The 5,797-nt window shown below is 52.4% G+C and overlaps 1 protein-coding gene across 7 annotated transcripts in view; it reads left to right on the top strand.

Moving 5' to 3' along the window:
- Positions 1-83: 83 nt before the first annotated feature.
- Positions 84-5,797, top strand: part of MYH10 (myosin heavy chain 10) — a 131,345-nt gene continuing 125,631 nt past the window's right edge. For 5 of the 7 annotated variants that reach the window (XM_045293457.1, XM_045293460.1, XM_045293461.1 and 2 more), the window contains exon 1: positions 85-136. The gene's annotated coding sequence lies outside the window, so the exon portion shown is untranslated. Of the gene's footprint in view, positions 137-321; positions 404-5,797 lie in introns of those variants that run through there. The other 2 variants (XM_045293458.1, XM_004712938.2) reach the window with 2 other exon arrangements.

Consider the following 5,797-nt stretch of genomic DNA (forward strand, 5'->3'; position numbering starts at 1 on the left):
CCGCGCGAGCCAGCCAATCGCCCGCCGCGGCCCCGGCCACACCTCCCGGAACCAGTGATGGACGTGAGCGACAGCCTATGAGAGCTGGGCTCCGGGGGCCTGGGCTGGGAGCGGGAGCCAATGAGCATCACTTCAGGTGGGTGGAGGGCGTCGGCCTTCGGGAAGGTAGCTTCGTTCGCGTTGCTAACGTCTTCCCTTGGAGATGGGCGCGCAAACGGACCAGTGGGTCTGGGGGCGGCGGTGATGGGCGTGGGGCTGGCCCAATGAGGGTGGGAGTGGGTGGGGCAGCCCCGAGCCGCGGACCTAAAGGAGCCCGGCGGGGGCAGCGGTGGGTTGGGGACTGAGGCGCCGCTTCTGTGGTCGCGGCTGGGACGTACGCCGGCGCCACCATCTTCCGCTGAAGGTGAGAGGTTCGGCTGCCCGGGTCCGAGGCCGGCGGCGGGAGGTGGGGGGCGGTGTGGAAGCGGGGGGAGAAGGATCTCGGGCTGAGGCGACGGCGCGGCCCCGGGGGGCTGGAACGGAGCTGGAGCGGGAGCCCGGGGGAAGGCAGAGGGGACTCGGGGTGGGAGGGCTGCGCTGCAGCGGCCGTCGGTTCTTGCCTGAGGGGACCTGAGGGGACCCCTGGAAGGGCGCGGCGGGAGGCCCTTGGGAGTGAGACCCTTGCAAGGACCTGGGCCTGGGTGTGTGGGAGGGCGACCCTGGGGCGGGGGGTGGGGGTGGTGTTGGTTGGAGATGGGGGTCCTGGAGTGGGGACCTGCCACCCCATGCGTGGGACCTCTCGGGGTACCAAGTGATGTGCTCTGGCGCCCACGGGGGTAGGGCGAGTGGAGGTCGGGGTGCCTCCCGGGTTTGCGCCCGCCGCCCAGGAGGGGAGGGGGCGCCTGGGGCGAGCTTGGAAGCGCGACCTCGTTTGGACGGGGCTGGGCTTGGGGCGCCGGCCCGGGAGGGAGGGCCCCGGGGTGGGCTAGGCCGGTTTGCGCGCCCCGATCCTGCGGGATGGAGGGGCCGTAGGGCCGGGGCTCTGCGCGGCCCGGGAAGCGCGCGGCGCGAGCGCGGGGATCCGTCGGACGCGGCTGGTGCGTGGAAGGGAGACCCGGCTGGGGGCGTCCAGGAGCCGCTCCGGAGACCTCCCGGGCCGGGCTGGACGCTTGGCGAGGCCCGGGCGGTTTGAGGGGCGCGAGGCGGGAAATGTGGCGGGGCACATTGCAGCAGGGTGGTGGTGGGGGGAAGGGTCAGCCCTCGCCTCGGGATCCCTTTTATTGTGTGAGTGGTCAGAGAAGGGCTGGCCGCAGCGCCTTCCTGGCCTTCGGCTGTTGGGGCTACAGCCTGGCCCCCAGAAATCGGACTGGAATGGGGTCAGCGGGAAGTTGAATCGGCTGCATGCTGGCCTTGGCTGGGGCTTTGTGGGCCTGTGGTGGGCGGGTGCGCCCCAGGACAGGGGGAGGCCCCCAGCCAGGCCTGCCTGGGATCTGGGGCCTTTGCTGGAGCTCACGGCCCCGAGCTGGGACGCGTGAGGTTGGGGTAACGTGGCCTCTGCTGGCGACCGTTATGTTTCTTGGGGCTCCGCAGCTCCCTTCAAGATCACTGCGGTGGATGGGAGGGGGTGGGGTGGGCCGGGGTAGGGTGGGGTGGGGAAAGCAGGCGGGGAAGATCCAGACTGCAAATGAAACAAAAGACTGCCGTTTTCGCTGAATATTATAAGACCAAATTCAATACCGAAGCTTTACTGACTTGCTCCTGGTTTTCTGTTTCTCTCCTCCACGTTGAACCTGAGGCTTCCTTGAGTCAGGCTTAATTATTCTCGATAGTATCGCCGGAAAACTTTCATCTATTTATTGTTTCATCCTCTTGGTCTATCTGCTCTTATTCATGACTCGTTTAGCCTCGGGCTTTTGATGTTTAAATATGCTCTGCCGGCCTCAGATGCTGCAGAAGTGGCCATTTTACGCGCCTCCTTATTCTTCTGCATCTTAAATTCCGGTTCTTCCTCGTCCTTATCTGGAGAAAGCATATGGTGTAATTGTGGGATGTAGCACACGAGAAGGGGTGTGACCTGGAGAGCTTGGGCTTTTTATCTGAGCCTTTTAGGGGGCTCTTTACAGTGGAGATGGGCTGAATGGGGGAGGCAAGATGGGAGAAAATTTGAAGGGCATAATGTACGAGGAAAACCTATTATTATGTACTTTATCATCTCATATGAAGAATTTAAATTCCTGGTGCTGGGTGGGTCCAAGTTTTGGGAATAATTCAGCACAGCATGGAGTTAGCCATTGAGGGTTTGCATTCGGGGTGTGTGTGTGTGTGTGTGTGTGTGTGTGTGTGTGTGTTCATTTGGTGGAGCAGGATTTTGATAAATTAGCCGACTTGCACCTCCCTGTAATGCAAATGATCTCAATTGTGGTGTTATACTAATTGGGACAGTTTTGGTCAGGCTTCGCCATTTTGGAGGGATGATAGCCATATCACGGATAGCTTATTTACCTTTTAAAATAAGAAAGGTCTTAATAAAATGTGCTTATTGCTTCGTCACTCTGTACACAGTAGGTGCTGGGATGCAGATGGGAAGTGTACTGGGTGGCATTTCAATGCTAGTGAAAAATGGTCTCGGGAGGGATGGAGTGCCGGGAGGAGGCTGTCTTAACCCCAGGCTGGGAGCTCTGACTGTAGGCGGTGACTTCATATGGAGGTAAACGCTTTACCTGTAATTCTCCCCCCAAAACTCACTGCCACTGAGTGAGGCGATTGGCAGAACTTTTCTGTATTCTGCAAAGGTTTCTGTTTATTCCCTCCCCCAACACCACACCTAAGTGTAGGAAGTTTTAAAAATAAAATATAAAGCCTTTTGCCAGATGGCGCTAGAATGTTCAAACTTGATCATCATTTGCAAAGTGTGGTCAGTCAATGAGGCTTTCATTTAACCGGGAGCCCCTATAAAATTCCTTCCCTCCCATCTCTGTAGGGACTCCCCTGGAGCCCCACTGTGGGTTTAATCCCAGCCCTGCCACTTGCTAGCTGTGTCACCTTAGACGCGTCCGTTACTGGCTTTGTCTGTACCTGATTCCTCTTCTGTAAAGTGGAGCTAGCTATTAATAGTACCTCCCTCAGAGAACTGGTGAGCAATACTGGTTGATACCTGTGCAAACTGCCCAGGAGAGTGCCTGGCCAGCACTAGCGCTGCTCTACAGCCTTTGTTCGTTTTTTAAAGGGTAGTAGAGGTCTCCATCGAGGTGAACCCTTTTGGAGTAGTACATTGCTAAATACTTAGTATTATCAAGATACTGGGTACCAAATGTACAATGGAATGAGAAGATGGAAAACAACAGGAATGGCAATCACAGGTTACACTTTAAGATGAACCAGACCTCCTCACTGGCTCCGTGAAGTCTATTGAATTAAACAACAGTTTTGAGTTCTGTCCCATAGACTCAGCACAATGCTAGGCAGGGCAAGACCGTCGCGGGAGAAAGATTAAATTGCAAGATTGACCTGGAAGTCAAGAACTTAGGGTGGCGTGCGGGTCAGGATTTGCAAGAATGGTAGGGTTTGAGTTGTGGAGAAGTTGAAACCATGAGGCTAGGGACCATTCATGACTAAGTCGTAGGTCATCCCATGCTGTCTCCTGAACACCAGTATAAAAGCAAACAACAAAACCTGTGTGGGGTGAGTTAAGACTTACTACATGAATGGTCCCTAGCCTCGTGGCTTCAACTTCTCCACAACTCAAACCCTACCATTCCTGAATGGTCCTAGCCTCCGTGCTAACTCATAGTGACCCCAGTGGGTTTCGGAGTCAAAAGCCCAGTCGTTCTCCCAAGGAGCTTCTGGTGGTTTCGAACTGCCAACCATAGGGATCACAGCCCAACATTGCACCACATGGGCTCCCTGACACTAGGCTAAGTGCTTGAGACATTTAGCAAGGGAGAGGAAACTGTCCTCCCAGTGTTTAGTTAGTTGTAGAAAAATCTGGAACAGGAACTGTCCTTGCCATTTTTAGGGGAGATTACGGTGAAAGCATTTACCTGCTTTTGAATACACACCCACTCTGAACAGTCAGCACTCTCATCCTCTTCATGGATGGCAGACACACATACCCTGCACTTCGTCCCTCCCCTGGCCATTTTCAAACACCCACTGAAGTAGCAGGCACTGGAGAGGTACTGTAGCCCTTATCTTAGAAGTTAGTTTCTTGCATTTAAGGAATTCACCCATGTGTGATCCACCCCAGTGAAATTGGGACCGTTTTGAAATTAATTTTGTGATCAGCTTCCCCCACCCCCCCAAGTGAAATTATAAGCATTTCCCTAACTAGATTAAAATGTAATAGCTATAAAGAAGCTGGACAAAATGTTGATTGGTTTAAAATGTGCCAGTTTGGTCAAAATAATTCTTTAAATGTAGAATTTCCTTCTTATAAAAAAAAAAAAGACCAGCTCTGGAAATGACCTAATATTTTATCCCAATTTCTAGTTGTCCACCAAATTTAAGCATATAATTACATGCCCAATGTAAATCTAAAGCGATGTGTGTGCCTACTGGATGCAAAGCACTTTCCTAAGTTTTTTAAGAAATAGTTGTCCTCCACCCTACAGTTCATACCTAGTAAGAGTTATACAAATAACAAGAATAACTTATTATGATATTTGGTTATAGTTGGCTGTTTTCGCTTTTAAAAGAATCTAGGTGAAAGTTTACAGGGCAGATTCGTTTCCCATTAACATTTGGTGCACAGTTTATTTCGTGTCATTACTTGCAATCCTGTCCCTCAGAGCTCATCCCACTGAGCGACCGTAAATCCTGGAATCCTGCTTGCCTTAATCTTCACGGCTCAACCAGCTAGTTTACATCCGAGCTCTGGCCCCCCTTCTCCACAGTGTGCCGTGTATCCATTGGATAGGGAGAGCACCGTTCACTGTCTCTTACAACAGGTCTTAGGCGTGAGGGGCATTGGTCACCATCCTTCAGAATGTGCATATTGCCTCCTAAGCTGGTGCCTCTGGAGCCCTGGGGGTGCAGTGGGCTAGGCTAAGCGCATGGTCAGTGGTTCGAATCCACCAGCCGTCCCATGGGAGAGACATGGAGGCTGTCTGCCCCGGTGAAGATCATGGAGCTGATACTAGGCATCATTGACTCGATGACAGTGGGTAAGCGAGTGCCTAAGACGGCAAGGACTGCAAGTTTGGTTACAAAATGTGCCCCCACGTGCTTTGATATGCTGAAGTCTTCATGTTTGGTGGTGTTTCGGGTTTTTTTAATCTAATGTTTTGATTTGTGATTCTTGTTTGATCCAAGACCGCAACACCGAAAACATCAGCATATTCTTTAACTCATGAATCATTCTAGCCCATTGGCTTTCAACTGGTTTTTCCTGCCTCCACATAACTTCTCAGTGACTGGCAGGTAACTAGAGAACTGTGACAAACCCTGGGACCAGCAGCAGTAGCATTATCTGAGAACTTGTTAGAAAGTACAGATTATCAGTTCCATTTGGACCTGCTGAATCGGAAACACCGAGGATGGAGCCTAGTATTGTATGTTGTAAAAGCTTTCCTTCCCGGTGATTCTGATGTCCGCTAAGCTTTGGAAGCCTGGTCTCTAGAGCACGGAATCTTCGTGACCTGTTAATTGCAGGTCCGCAGTTCAGAACACCTGTAGCTCCTCAGGAGTCTGACAGGGCTTTCTACTCCTGTAAAGAGTTACAGTCTCTGGAAAACACAAGTTTTTCTTGCTTGGTATATTTTAATTTGTTCATCGTCAGTGGATTGATGTTGTTGCTGTTTTGTTGTACAGTGTTGCTTGG

This window comes from Echinops telfairi, unplaced genomic scaffold (genome assembly GCF_000313985.2).
Source record: "Echinops telfairi isolate 266 unplaced genomic scaffold, ASM31398v2 ScPeMD7_2010;HRSCAF=2546, whole genome shotgun sequence".
Lineage (NCBI taxonomy): Eukaryota > Metazoa > Chordata > Mammalia > Afrosoricida > Tenrecidae > Echinops > Echinops telfairi.